We start from the raw sequence: 17,161 nt of genomic DNA on the forward strand, positions 1-17,161 counted from the left end.
GAATGCATTTCAGTTAAACTATAATTGGAATCTATCTCAAGGTTAACTAAACATGATTTCTCAAATATTTTCAATTAATCCTAAATTGAGCTTTTTCTCTTGTGATTCTCTATAAATTCAGTCTTCAGCTCTCATTCCAATTCACCCCAGAGATTTTTGAGAACATGTTTGGAGATTATTATCATGCTAATTTCGCTATGGAGTCATTAAAGATTATTATCTTTTTAGATTATTTGCATCCATTTTACATTCATTATTGCTTGCATCCATTGTTGCTTGATTTGATCATTATTGCTTGAATTATTCATCCATCTTACATCCATATAGCTTAATATCATATAGATTAAATCCTTCATCTTGGTGTAGTCTAGTCACTGGTATTGCTTATAAAAATCTGAGAGCAATCTTATACTCGCATCTTTTAGAAGGCAATTAGTAGCTTTACTATGGTTTATTTCTTATTGATTATTGATTACTCACCATGCATATAATGACTTAATTGAAGTGTTGTGCTTGCAGCTATAGGTTCACTTTTTCACACACACATCTCTGGCGCCCACCGTGGGGCCCAAAGACTACATTTTTTTGGCCTCCAAGACTGATTGCTTTATTTTTTGTTATTTTCCAGGTTTCATATTTTTCAGTTTTTCATCCGTACATCTCATACGACAATTTTTATAGTTTGAAATGACAAACTGCAAGTGTCACACAAATTGCAAATATCCTATCATATGAGCAGATCCTCTATCATATGAGCAGAAATCCTCTTTTGTATGAGCAGAAATCATCAACAATCTTATTTCATACTATACTGCATCCTATCTCATATGAGTTAGGTGTCTGTCGTACGATTCTGTATTTTTTGGTAAAAGAGGCAAATTTCATATTTTTTTCATTTCTGATTGATTATTCTCACAACTGACTCTAACTGTTTATCTGTCTATATCAGAGTTTTTCACAGCCTAACTAAATTTTGTAGAATGCTTGTCGAAGAATATGCTTGTTGCACAAAGACAATATGACTACTGATTCATTGTCTTTGCAGGTTGCCTAAGGAGAATCGACTAAACATCATGTATTCTTTAAATTCATTTTTAGGAACTTAACTTGCTATCTGGTTAAAGAACAAATTTGTCTTTTGTGCTTTTAGAAGATTCTGAGAGGCAGGAGAGTATGCTCTTGTCTTTTTCTAGACAATCAGAAATCCAGACCCTTGAAGCTTTTTCTTTGTTTGATATTTGTACATCTTTAGTAGGCCTGCCCTCCCGAGGGGTTGAAAAACTCTTAAAGTCATTATGGCCGATGTGAGGGGAACGACTAGACGCCAAGTACTCCAAACCACTATAAAATAAATGTGATTTGATGAAAATCAAGTCAACAGTAGTGCTCGGGAATAGCTCTCCTCTGTACCTTCAAGTATATTAAACCTTGGTTTTCAAGGCTGGGAGACCTCTTAATTGAGTTTATAACTCGACGCGTCAAACAGATCCCTGACTAAATCCAATTTAAAATTAGAAGCTACCTGGTTCATCTTCGAAAGGGGGATAATCTTTGTGCAAGAGAGATAGTAACTCTCCCAAGATACTTGTCATTTCGTGCCCCCATTAGCATTTGGAGTCAAATAATAAAGCATTGAGAATCCATTATGTGAGACTCAATGGTCGTATTATGATTAGCTATTGGGTGTGTACCTAAGTCTACAAGCAAAGGTTTTATTTCCTCACCAAATTCCTTAAGGTTTGCATGCTGTGATTGGAGTCACTATACATACTACTTGTTTTCTATGTTTTCATCCCTAAAACAAAAACTGAAATACCAAAAATTAGTGAAGACCAAAAACAAACTTAGTGAGTCAAGACTCTGTCCATGTCAAAAACTAGTTCATCTTGAATCAAAACTCTGTCTATGTCAGAAACCAGTCCATCCTAAGTTGAAAATTTGTCCGTGTCAAAAACCAGTTCATCCTGAGTCAAAACTTTGTTTGTGTTAGAAACTAGTTCATCCTGAGTTGAAACTCTGTCCATGTCAGAAACTAGTTCATCCCGAGTCGAAACTTTGTTCGTGTTAGAAACTAGTCCATCCTAAGTCGAAACTCTGTCCGTGTCAGAAACTAGTCCATCCTAAGTCGAAACTCTGTCTATTTTAGAAACTAGTCTATCCTGGTCAAAAATCAGTCCATCTCAGAATTGGTCATACTTAGTTATCATACTAAGCAATCAGAAAAAGTCAAAATTTCTAGGCTTTGTCTTGTGAACAGTCATATGAGTCTGATAATTCATCTACCTATAACACATCCTGTGTTGTATGAGTTTTCTGGTTTGTCATCCTAGACCTAATTCTGTGTTGTACGAGTTATTTTATTTTGTCGTCTGGCTCTGTATCCTATCTCATATGAGATAGAATTGCCCTCAGTCTTTTATCATCCTGCACATTCCCATTTGTCATACGGTACAAGGCAGCAACTCATACGAAATAGAACTATTATCATCTTGTAGCTGCTAAATTATCATCTGGTCCAGAAAATCCTGTCGTACAAGTCTCTAGTTTTGTCAAAATAGAATAGTCAAACTTGCCTAGAAATAACTTACAGCAAACATAATACTGGTTATCATTTTCCTAAGCATAAACAGATCAAGACAGTGTACCTCTACCATTTGCATTGCACAATTTTGATGATCAACTTTTAGTTAGTTCAATCAACTACCTATCAAATTTTAGTCACTTAGATAACATCTTATACAGGATAGATTGTTCCTGAAACTAGACTGAATCTTACACTACGGTTAGAATCAACTTAGATAACATCTTAGACAGGATAGATCATTCATGAAATCAGACTAAATCTCAGTTGTTTCTCCTAAACAATACTCTAAACAGAACAACTAGCTCTGAAATTGATCTTGACCTCTACATCACAAAACAACTTTAGGTCACACTAATCCATAAAAATGCCTATTCAAACTAGGAGTTCTCATAAGAAATAAACCAAAGCCAAAGAACAAACCTTCACCTATCAAGATAATCCATTCTATGTGAAGGATCCACTCACTGACATGTCGTCGTCATCGGGTGGACCAATTTTTGATGAATCGAAATCTCCAACCATACATGAGATAGAATACAATCATGGAAACAAAAATGACCATAATATTCCTAAAAATCATAATGACTCCTCATCATCAAGTAAGATTGATGAAGATGTAGAACCTCCAGAAAAAGAAATCCTTGACTGTTAGAAAGACAAAGACTTTAGAAAAATGATGAAAACTATCATGACCCGAGAAAAGGAAGACTATTTCTTAGAACTAGCAAAACAAGGTGCCAAACTTCCTATTGGATATGATGTTTAGACACTTGTTACTAAAAGGGAAGATTCACCTATAATCATGGTACACAAATAGTTACTAGCTTTGCGGATGGAGCTCACAGAGCTGAAGAATAAGGACAAATCCCCAAAACAATATTCTTTGGAAACAATATGTCCCTTTCCATTTGACAAAAATCTACACATGCCTCCATTTCCTTCACAAGTGGAAATACCAAAATTTGACAAATATGACAGTATCTCAGATCCTCAAGATCATGTTGGGGAATTTAGTGCTGCTTGTATGGAATTCATGCATGATCAAACGTACCTCATGCGTCTCTTCCCAAGGAGTTTAGGGGGTCAAGCAATGGAATGGTTCTCAAGTCTACCCAAAGGAATAAAAACATTTGAAGAACTAATCCAACTATTTTTACAACAATACTCATACAACATTCGACATCCTGTAACTATGATCGATCTTTGTAATACTCAACAGAAAATAGGGGAACCTCTTCTTACTTTTCTCCAACGCTGGAGAAAGATGTTCTCTAGGTACTCACGACCTATTCCAGACTCTGAGAAAATGAATATATTTGTCAATAACTTGGTCCCCGAACTGAAATATAGCGTACAAATGCAAGTACACTCATCATTTAACAAAATGGTAGATAATGCCATTTGAATGGAGGATGTGCTCATAAAGAAGGGAGATATCACACCTTGGAAAGAAACACAAACATCATCTAGCTCTAAAGAGAAGAACAAGTATTGGAAATTTGCCAAAGATAACAATAAGAATGTTGTTAATGATAGAGTAGTAGACATTGTCAAAACTAACTCAAAATCCACAATATTCAACTTGGCTAGTGGTACACAAGAACTTAAAGTTGCTGAGATTGCAGCAGAGAATTCACCAAAGAAAACAAAGGAATGGTTCAAAGAAAAGCCTTGGCTTTCCAAACCTAAGCATGATTTTACTTCTCTTGAAGAATCATATGAATTTGCTTTCAAAACTCTATTGGCAAACAAATTGATAACACTACCAGATAACTCCAAACCATATGATCCAGATGTCAAACCAAGATGGTGGAGAGAAAATGAATATTGTGACTTCCATCGGAATAAGGGTCATAACATAAACAATTGCATGAAGCTAAAACATGAGATTCAAGATCTCATAGACACTGGTAAAGTTGTTGTTGGGAATCATCCAACCAATACTGATCATAAAGCATTTAAAGGCCCTTTGCCTGCTTACAAACAAGGTGATTCCTCAAAGACCGAAGGAGGTGCCAAGGTAAATTATACTTATGCCAGCCAAGACAATGTTATCAACATGATTGAACCTTCACACTCAGAATATTTCAATGTGATTCTAGTTCAAGATAAACCAAATGAATCACGATATGTGAGAGCTTTGACCCAATCTCAAAAGAAAGTTACCCTCCAAGGAGCTAGTTCTTCCAGCCTAGCTCAAGAAACATCAAATCCAATAGCCTTGCCAAACAAACAAAAGGAATCAACCTTGGACAAATTTAAAAGATTAACCTCATGATCATCCTCTGGATACAGCGTGGTTGAGTAGTTAAAAAAGACAAATGCTCAAATTTTAATTTTTGAATTGCTACAACTCTCATCTGCTCACAAGAAAATCCTAGACAAAGCATTGCTCACTACCAACATTCCAAAAGATTTAGACATTGATCGGTTTTAGTCTATGGTGGGTCATCTAACTTCACCTCACTATTTGACCTTCTCTGAAGAAGATGACAATTCATTAAATCATCCATAGAACTAGCCATTGCATATTGAGGCCATGATCCACAAACATAGAGTCAAACGTGTTTTGATAGACGGAGGCATGGGGTTGAATATCTGTACTTATCATCTACTTACACAACTAGGATTCTTTGAAAATGTCATTGATCCAGGCAATAAAATAATAATTAAAGCCTATGATGAAGAAGAGAGGACCTCCAAAGGTCTGGTATCATTACCAATCAGAGTGGGACCGGTAGAGAGAGATGTCCTTTTCCAGGTTCTTGATATTCATTGTCATACAATATATTACTGGGCAGGCCATGGATTCATGAAATAAAGGTAGTACTATCAACATATCACCAATGCTTAAAGTTTCCTTATAATGAAGCTGAAGTTAGTATTCCTATTGATACAAATGTCATTTGTAATGCATTGACAAAAGGTGCAGATACTTTTGCGCCTCATAATAGGACAACCTCTCCAAATGAAGATCTAGAAACATTGATGAAAGACTTAGAAAAGAGATTGAAGATTATAGATATCGGCATGGATGGCTACAAGATAGAACTAGTACTATCATTAGTTTCTCTCCCTCCATCACCAAAATAGTTGGGATAGCCATCAGAGGCTATGAGAACACAAACTGTGGCTCTGAATACTATATATGATGGTCTCTTTATACAGTCTTCTACCTCCTTGGCAGATGAAATAGAAGAGGATGTTATACTTAACTGGCTCTTTAAGGAAGATAGTCAAAATGAGGAGGTACAACATTGTGAGATTTCCTCAAACCAATATGGTCATGGTTACAAAATGATTCAGCGCATAACCTTTGCAAACTAGTCTTGCTTTGTTTCGAATGACCTCTCCTTTTTCATTTAGCTTGTTTCTGAAAATCCACTTTGTACCAATTACATTTTTGTCCTTTGGTCTTGGGATTAGTGTCCATGTGTCATTCTTCTTGATTTGATCAATCTCTTCTATCATAGCATTTATCCAATCTTCACTATTAAATGCCTCCTTCACTATTCTCAGTTCAAATTCAGATATCAAATATGTGTTCTGTCTTAGTTTGTTCCTTGTCATCACTGGATCATCCTTATCTCCTATAATCTGACTTGGTGCATGATGTCTTCTGACATACTTGGCTAATACAGGTTCGGTAGGCTCTGTATGATCTTCCTCATCACTTGGTAACTAGATATTCTCTTTATTTTCTTCAACAGTCTTCTTGGTAGGACTTCTCAGTTGAACATAGACAAGTTCATCATAGTCTTCTGGTTCCTTGGAATTTCGTTCATCATTTCTTTCTGTAAATTCATCAATTTTCACATTTTCACTTTCTACTATTTTGTTAGATGATTTCATTAGACATTTAAATGCTTTGCTTCTAGAAGAATAACCTAGAAATGTTCCTTCTTCACTTTTTTGATCAAATTTGCCATTTCTATCATCTTTATGAACATAGCATCTACTTCCAAAGATTTTAAAATAACTTACATTAGGTTTCTTATCATACTAGATTTCATATGGTGTCTTCAAAGTACCTTTCTTCAATTCAACTCGGTTCAAGGTGTAAACTTTTGTGCTTATTGCTTCTCTCCAAAATGTTTGTGGCACCTTCTTTTCAATCATCAGTGTTCTAGCACAATCCACAATAGATCTGTTTCTTCTCTCAGCTATTCCAATCTGTTGTGGAGTTCTCGGTGCAAAGACTTGTCTTTTAATACCATGATCATTGCAGAATAAGTTGAACTCATCAGATGTGAACTCTCCTCCTCTATCTGATCTAAGACATTTTAGTTGTCTTCCTATTTCATTTTCAACTCTTGCCTTGTAGCATTTAAACATTTGAAAAGCTTATGATTTTTCTTTTAGAAACATTATTGACATTATCCTTGAATAGTAATCCACAAATAATATGAAATATTTATCACATAATAACTTTGAACTTTCATAAGACCGCAAAGATCAGTGTGCACTAGATCTAAAATTCCCCTAAAAGTGTAAGAATTACTTGTAAAGCTTGATCTTGTCATCTTACCCATCTAGCATCCTCAACACATAGCATTCTCAGGTTTTTCAAGACTCGGTAGACCTCTTACTCTGTGCTTCTTTCTTATTTTGATCAGATTATCAAAATTTACATAACAAAACCTTTTATGCCATAACCAAGTATCATCTAACTTTGCATGCAAACATTTATTCCGAGTTCAGTCAAGGTGAAATGTGTTACCTTTTGTTTGTGTCCTGGTAGCAGCTAATTTTTCATTCTTGTTATGAACTTTGACAATTCCTTTCTGAAATTCTATTCAGCAGCCTGTGTTGTTTAGTTGTGCTACACTCAACAAATTGTATTTCAAAACTTCAACCCAATAAACACCATTGCATCTTGCATTATCAAAAATTTTTATAGATTGTTTACCTTTCATCAGACATGGTGCATCATTACCAAATCTAACATAGCCTCCATCATAATCTTCTAATATAACAAACTTGTGTTTATCTCCTATCATATGATGTGAGCATCCACTATCTATAATCCAAGAATCATTAGTGTTTATGTGAGATATTAGGGCTTTTTCTTCGTACCTTTCTTCATCTGATCCATCTTTGATAGACACATAAACTACTTCCTTTGTATCAGTCTCATCTGATTTATCATCATTGGATTCCTTATCAGCTATTAGGCATGTCTTTCTATCTCTTCTTTTGAAGTCTCCGTGTCCTCTGTAATGATTATCTTTCTGTTTGTCATCTCGGCAATCTCTCTTTTCAGTAAAATATTTGTCAGGACAAATAGAAGCCATATGTCCTTTCTTATCACAATTGAAACATTTCAAATGTAGCTTTCCTTTATACTTACCTTTGCCTCTTGGTAACCTTTTGGCTAATAGTGCTTCAAACTTTTCATGCTTTCTAATTTCCTCATACAGTTTGTGTACTGCCTCCATGTTCTTACAAAATCTTTCACTTGCTCCACTATGATCTCCTTTAGAGTACTTATACTTTCTTTCATTAAAATCATTAGATTCATCAAGATGAAAAGAACTAAATGCAGATTCAACTTTATTTACTGAAGATCCACTGTTATCAAAATTACTTAACTCAAATGCATGTAGCTTACCAATAGTAGCATCTAAAGAAACCAACATATTAGGTACAAACCTCAATTCATTGATTGCAGAGACTTGGATTGCATAAGTTGGTAGAAGGGTTCTTAACAACTTACTTGTTATATCCTTTTCTTCAATAGTTTCACCTGCTCCTTTGATTTGATTGACAATCTCCTTTAGTCTTGTACTGTACTGAGTTATGTTCTCACCTTCATTCATCCTCATAGATTCAAGTTGTCCTCTTAGACTATCTACTTTTGCTCTTTGAATGTATTCATCTCCTCCATATACTGATATGAGCTTATCCCACATTGCCTTTGCATCATTGCAGCCTTCTAGATCATTAAACTTTGAATCGGTCAATGCAAATGTTATTTCAATCATTGCTTGAATATGTTCTTTCTTTACCTTTATCTCTTCCATAGTCAATGGATAGGTGCTCGGTGTGACAAAATCATTCTCCAGATAGTATATAGCATATTCTCCAACTCCTAATAGATGTAGCTTCATCCTTTTTTGCCATGTAGAGAAACTTGATTTGTTCAGCTTCGATGCATCCCTCTTAAACATCTTTGGATCTTTAAGTCAGGTGCCTTTAAACTTTCCTTCCAGAGTCCAAAGCTTTGATACCAATTGATAGTTCTGATACTTAATATAAGTACATATCCAATAGCCAACAAGATGAGAGGGGGGTGGTGAATCATACAAACTTAATCATCCATAAAAACATATGATTCAACCTCGATAACATATATTTCAGTAATATAACCAAAATTGTTAAACATGCAAACTCAAAAGCATATAAACATCATAAACCTCATAACAATAGATTTAATGTGGAAACCTAAATAGGGAAAAACCACTATGGGATTTTGAAACCACTAAGAAATATACTCTTCTAGAGTATGCTCAGTTAAAAGAAAATCCTATTAAAGTTTACAAACAGATTGCTAGATGTGACTCAGTTAAGGGATTTCCCTTAGATCTGTTAGGATCTTCACTTTGTTAGAAGTGACCTTGTTGATGGATTTCAAACACTCAATCAGAATGTCACCTTGCTAGAGGGTTTTACAAATAAGACTGTTAAGTTCACTCAGTTAAGAGATTTTCTGTCACTTTCACAAAATAACAGTAATAAAATCTATCTGCAACTTCACATCTAAAATGCCAAAGTAGATTCCTATTTGTTTAATACAATCTAGACATAGAACTAATCTTGTCTATCTACTGGGCTCTATACTCTATTATTCTAATAGGTCTTCAAGCTTTTGTGCTCAGTAATCACTATGTAGCATCCCTGTGCATACACTTGCCTACATATATTGTTTATCAATAGTTTCTTATTTATAAACAATTAGGTAACTGCTTAATCTCCTTGATCACATTTCCCATGATCAATCATAGCCATCAGATCTTCAATCTTGTCTAGGTTCAATGCATCTTTCGATCTTAAAACATTTTACCTCACCTTGGAACTTGCATATTAGTCTTGGAACTTATGCTAGGGTATTGCGGTTCAATATGAGCTGTAGATCTTCATGCCAACTTTCCATTGCCTTAGATTCATTAACAAACCTCATCCACAACTCACCAATCATTTAATCAGTTCCAACTCATCAGCTTCCTTCATTAAATAATGCATGCAAACATTTAATGCATTGTGTTATAGCTCGGTTACAACTCGGTAACAACTCAGTGAATACTAAACTTAACTCGGTAGACATTCCGCCTTCATTAACCGATAGCAATAACCTTAGGGTTTATCGACTAGGTTCCTTAGGGTTTATCGACTAGATTCTTTGCTTGATAACATAGTATAGTATTAACCTTTACATTTTACAACATATGTATGATGTTAAAACAATCTAAAACATCATGATCTCATCATTGTCTAACTCAGTATTTGTTGCCCATTGAATACCTTATTCATCCCCTTATTCATCATATTCTTTCCTATGTCTTTTACCGACATCTTTATAATCTTCATATCATTCTTCTCAAGATATGGCAACATCATACTGAATTAGAAAATCAATTTCTTGACATCAATGAAAAAATAATAATATCAAGATAGTAAAACATCCTTAATCAGTTATATCCATAATCATCAACACCCTTCTCAATATCCTTATGAAATGCCAACAATCTTTCATTGTCTGTTGTAATGCAATATTGCCAACAATCTCCCCATTTGGCATTGATGGCAAAATGAATTGATTTGACCATTAAAAATTCAGATTGCTGTGATTCTGAAATGCTGAAATGCTCTCCCCCATACATTAGACTTCTAACATTTTTAGTCTTCTTTCCAATCTGTAGTCTACTTAGTTTTCTCCCCTGATAGGTCTTCTCCCTCTATATTAGTCTTCTCCCCCTTTGACAACAATGCCAAAAAGTAAAGAACTAAAACATAATTACCTTCTGTAAGAAGTGATTTCCTACTGTTGTATATCAACTGAGTCTCGGTCAGAGCATTTATCTTCAATTCCTATTCCCTGTAATATTTTTTGTACACCTTTACAAAACATCCTAAAGTGTATAAATCAGCATCAACTCCCAAAAGATATTCAATAGAGTTATCAAATTGATGCTTTCACCAAACTCAGTCAGTGAGTAGATGATAGGGGTAGGACCCCTAACTTACTTCTGAGATATTCAAAAGTGTCCCTTGGTAGTGGCTTGGTGAAGATATCTGCTATTTGTTCCTTTGTGCTAACATACTCCAACACCACTTTCTTCTCTTGAGCTTCTTCTCTAAGATAATGATATTTGATAGATATGTGCTTTGTCTTAGAGTGCATAACAGGATTCTTTGAAATATTAATGGCACTAGTATTGTCATAGAACATAGTTACTAGCTCGGTAACTTGCTCATTTACACCTTCCAACAATTGTTTGATCCATGGAATGTTGGTAAAATTCAATGCTGCAACAACGTATTTAGATTCTGTTGTTGACTATGAAACACATCCTTGTTTCTTGCTAAGCCAACTCACTAGTCTTTCTCCTAAAAAGAAAGCTCCTCCACTTGTGCTTTTTCTGTCATCAATGTTGCCTGCCCAATCAGCATCAGTATAAACTTTTAAATCAAAATCATTTCCTTTCTCATATACTAAGCCACAATCCTCTATCCCTTTCAAGTATCTAAAAATTCTTTTGATTGTTGTCATGTGTGTTTCCTTAGGATCTCCAGAGAATATTGCAACTATACCTACTGCATGTGCTATATCTGGTCTATTGTGAACAACATATTGTAGCTTTCCAATCATGGATCGGTAAAGTGTCTCATCAATAGATGTAGATTCATCATTCTTTGACAATTTACAGTTGTAGTCATAGGAGTACTTATTGGTTTTGAATCCTCCATTCCAAATTTCTTCAAGATTTCCTTTATGTACTTAGATTGAGTAATGAAAATCTCATTTTTCATTTGCAGTATCTGTAAACCTATAAAATACTTTATCTCACCAATTAATGACATCTCAAATTCTTTGCTCATTTCATTTCCAAAGTTCTTGCATAAAGAGTCATTTCCACAAAATATAACATCATCAACAAATATGGCTGAGATTAGTATTCCATTTTCATCATTCTTCATGTACATGTTGTTGTTCTCACTTGTCCTTATATAACCAATCTTAATCAAATAAGAGTGCAATCTTTCATACCATGCTCTATGTGCTTGTTTCAAACCATATAAAGCTTTGTTCAATTTACATACCTGATCTTTATTATTGTCTTCAACAAATCCTTCATGTTGTTCAATAAAAACTTCTTCTTCTAATATTCCATTCAGAAATGCAGATTTGACATCCATTTGATATACCTTGAAATTTTTGAAAGCAGCATAGGCCAACAATGTTCTTACTCCCTCAAGTCTGGCAACAGGTGCAAAATTTTCACCATAATCAATTCCTTCTTCTTGAGCATAACCTTTGCAAACTAGTCTTGCTTTGTTTTGAATGGCCTCTCCTTTTTCATTTAGCTTGTTTTTGAAAATCCACTTTGTACCGATTAAATTTTTGTCCTTCGATCTTGGGATTAGTGTCCATGTGTCATTCTTCTTGATTTGATCAATCTTGTTTGTCATAGCATTTATCCAATCTTCACTGTTAAATGCCTCTTTCACTATTCTCAGTTCAAATTCAGATATCAAACATGTGTTCTATCTCAGTTTGTTCCTTGTCATCACTGGATCATCCTTATCTCCTATAATCTAACTTGGTGCATGATGTCTTCTGACATACTTGGCTAATACAGGCTCAGTAGACACTGTATGATCTTCTTCATCACTCGATAACTAGATATTCTCTTATTTTTCTTCAATAGTCTTCTTAGTAGGACTTCTTGGTTGAACATAGACAAATTCATCATAGTCTTCTAGTTCCTTGGAATTTCCTTAATCATTTCTTTCTGCAAATTCATCAACTTTCACATTTGCACTTTCTGCTATTTTGTTAGACGATTTGATCAGACATTTAAATGCTTTGCTTCTAGAAGAATAACCTAGAAACATTCCTTCTTCACTTTTTTGATCAAATTTGCCATTTCTATCATCTTTATGAACATAGCATCTACTTCCAAAGATTGTAAAATAACTTACATTAGGTTTCTTATTATACCAGATTTCATATGGTGTCTTCAGAGTACCTTTCTTCAATTGAACTCATTTCAAGGTGTAAACTTTTGTGCTTATTGCTTCTCTCCAAAATGTTTGTGGCACCTTCTTTTCAATCATCAGTGTTCTAGCACAATCCATAATAGATCTGTTTCTTCTCTTAGCTATTCCATTCTATTATGGAGTTCTCGGTGCAGAGACTTGTCTTTTAATACCATGATCATTGCAAAATAAGTTGAACTCATCAGATGTGAACTCTCCTCCTCTATCTAGTCTAAGACATTTCAGTTGTCTTCCTATTTCATTTTCAACTCTTGCCTTGTACCATTTAAACATTTGAAAAGCTTCTGATTTTTCTTTTAGAAACATTACTGACATTATCCTTGAATATTCATCCACAAATAATATGAAATATTTATGACCATAATAACTTTGAACTTTCATAGGACTGCAAAGATCAATGTGCACTAGATCTAAAATTCCCTTAGAAGTGTAAGACTTACTTGTAAAGATTGATCTTGTCATCTTACCCATTTGGCATCCTCAGCACATAGCATTCTCAGGTTTTTCAAGACTCGGTAGACCTCTTACTCTGTTCTTCTTTCTTATTTTGATCAGATTATCAAAATTTACATGACAAAACCTTTTATGCCATAACCAGGTATCATCTAACTTTGCATGCAAACACTTATTCCAAGTTTAGTCAAGGTGAAATTTGTTACCTTTTGTTTTTTGTCATAGTAGTAGCCAACTTTGCATTCTTGTCATGAACTTTGATAGTTCCTTTCTGAAATTCTATTTGGTAACCTATGTTTTTTAGCTGTGCTACACTCAACAAATTGTATTTCAAACCTTCAACCCAATAAACATCATTGCATCTTGCATTATCAAGAAGTGTTATAGATCCTTTACCTTTCACTAGACATGGTCCATCATTACCAAATCTGACATAGCGTCCATTATAATCTTCTAATATAACAAACTTGTGTTTATCTCCTATCATATGATGTGAGCATCCACTATCTATACTCCAAGAATCATTAGTGTTTATGTGAGATATTAGGGCTTTTTCTTAATACCTTTCTTCATCTAATCAATATCTGATAGCCACATAAACTAGTTCCTATGTATTAGTCTCATCTGATTTATCATTGTTGGATTCCTCATCAGCTATTAGGCATGTCTTTCTATCTCTTCTTCTGAAGTCTTGGTGTCCTTTGTAATGATTATATTTCTGTCTATCATCTTGGTAATCTCTCTTTTCAGTAAAATATTTGTCAGGACAGTTAGAAGCCATATGTCCTATCTTATCACAATTGAAACATTTCAAAGGTAGCTTTCCTTTATACTTACCTTTGCCTCTCGGTAACCTTTTTGCTAATAGTGCTTCAAACTCTTCCTGCTTTATAATTTCCTCATATAGTTTGTGTACTACCTCCATGTTCTTACAAAATCTTTCACTTGCTCCACTATGATCTCCTTCAAAGTACTTATACTTTCTTTCTTTGAAATCATTAGATTCATCAAGATGAAAAGAACTAAATGCAGATTCAACTTTATTTACCAAAGACCCACTGTTATCAAAATTACTTAACTCAAATGCATGTAGCTTACCAATAGTAGCATCTAAAGAAACTGGCATATTAGGTACAAACCTCAATTCATTGATTGCAGAGACTCGGATTGCATAAGCTGGTAGAAGGGTTCTTAACAACTTACTTGTTATATCCTTTTCTTCAATAGTTCCACCTGCTCCTTTGATTTGATTGACAATATCCTTTAGTCTTGTACTGTACTGAGTTATGTTCTAAACTTCATTCATCCTCATAGATTCAAGTTTTCCTCTTAGACTATCTACTTTTTCTCTTTGAAAATTTTCATCTCCTCCATATACTACTATGAGCTTATCCCACATTTCCTTTGCATCATTGCAGCCTTCTAGATCATTAAACTCCGAATCAGTCAATGCAGATGTTATTTCAATCATTGCTTGAATATGTTCTTGCTTTTCCTTTATCTCTTCCATAGTCAATGGATAGGTGCTTGGTGTGACAAAATCATTCTCTAGATAGTATACAACATATTCTCCAACTCCTAATAGATGTAGCTTCATCCTTTTTTGCCATGTAGAGAAACTTGACTTGTTTAGCTTCGGTGCATCCTTCTTATACATCTTTGGATCTTTAACTCAAGTGCCTTTAAACTTTCCTTCCAAAGTCCAAAGCTTTGATACCAATTGATAGTTCTGATACTTAATATAAGTACAGATCCAATAGCCAACAAGATGAGAGGGGGGGTGAATGATACAAACTTAATCATCCATAAAAACATCAAATTCAACCTCGGTAACATATATTTCAGTAATATAACCAAAACTGTTAAACATGCAAACTCAAAAGAATATAAACATCATAAACCTCATAACACCTTATTTAACGTGGAAACCCAAATAGGAAAAAACCACTATAGGATTTTAGACGCACTAAGAAATATACTCTTCTAGAGTATGCTCGGTTAAAAGAAAATCCTATTAAAGATTACAAACACATTGCTAGATGTGACCCAGTTAAGGGATTTCCCTTAGATTTGTTAGGATGTTCACTTTGTTAGAAGTGACCTTGTTAAAGGATTTCAAACACTCAAATAGAATGTCACCTTTCTAGAGGGTTTTACAAATAAGACTGTTAAGTCCACTTGGTTAAGAGATTTTTTGTCACTTTCATAAAATAACAGTAATAAAATCTATCTACAAATTCACATCTAAAATGCTAAAGCAGATTCCTATTTGTTCAATACAATCTAGACATAGAACTAATCTTGTCTATTTGTTGGGATTCTATACTCTATTATTCTAACAGGTCTTCAAGCTTCTATGCTTGGTAATCACTATGTAGCATCCCTGTGCATACACTTGCCCACATATACTGTTTATCAATAGTTTCCTATTTATAAGCAATTAGTTAACTGCTTAATCTCCTTGATCACATTTCTCATGATCAATCATAGCCATCAGATCTTTGATCTTGTCCAGGTTCAATGCATCTTTCGATCTTAAAACATTTTACCTCACCTTGGAACTTGCATATTAGTCTTCGAACTTGTGCCAGGGTATTGCTGTTCAATATGAGCTATAGATCTTCATGTCGACTTTCCATTGCCTTAGATTCATTAACAAACCTCATCCACGGCTCACCAATCATTTAATCAGTTCCAGCTCATCAGCTTCCTTCATTAAATAATGCATGCAAACATTTAATGCATTCTATTATAGCTCGGTTACAACTCGATAACAACTCGGTAAATACTAAACTTCACTCAGCAGACATTCTACCTTCATTAACTGATAGCGATAACCTTAGGGTTTACCGACTAGGTCCTTTGCTTGATAACATAGTATAGTATTGACCTTTACATTTTACAACATATGTATGATGTTAAAACAATCTAAAACACCATGATCTCATCATTGTCTGACTCGGTATTAGTTGCCCATTGAATACCTTATTCATCCTCTTATTCATCATATTGTTTCCTGTGTCTTTTACCGACATCTTTATAATATTGATATCATACTTCTCAATATATGGCAACATCATACTGAATTAGAAAATCAATTTCTTGACATCAATGACAAAATAATAATATCAAGACAGTAAAACATCCTTAATCAGTTATATCCATAATCATCAACAACCTTCTCAATATCCTTATGAAATGCCAACAATCTTTCATTGTCTATTATAATGCAATATTGCCAACAAGTTCTAGTCACATATACTGGCAGGAAACAAGTAGATGACTCAGAGACTAATTCAAACGAGTATGAATGGGGTCTCAACTATCTTTCAGACACATCCACTATAGAACTCCAGAAGAATCTAGTGGTGTCATAGATGATACTCAAGAGCTGATACACATAAAACTAGAGAGGGAAATACAAGAAATTAGACAAAAGAGGCAAGCAAATTATGAACAAGCATTGAAGGAAGGAACAATACCAGAAAGCTTCTCATCTATGTACCCTTATCCAAAAATAGAACAAATCAGTTATAGCACTACATAGGAAGAGTTAGAAGCTACAAAACAAGAACCAGTCATCAGTCCAGAAGAAGTTGAATGGAGTAGATGACAAAAAATCACAAAAACAATGAGATCATGTCAACAGGTGTGTCAGATACAAATGACAAATGAACCACAACATGAACGATCTTGTAGCATTAAAGATGTTAGTATTGATACCATACATATGCTTACTAAATCACCTGAAAGAGACTTGGAAACTTCATCTGATGACTTTGACGAATTTGATGACAGTCTTGTTCATGATGATACCCACTCAGTCTCAAACTTTGAATCATC

Source organism: Cryptomeria japonica, chromosome 8 (assembly GCF_030272615.1).
Source record: "Cryptomeria japonica chromosome 8, Sugi_1.0, whole genome shotgun sequence".
In the NCBI taxonomy this organism is placed as follows: Eukaryota; Viridiplantae; Streptophyta; class Pinopsida; order Cupressales; family Cupressaceae; genus Cryptomeria; species Cryptomeria japonica.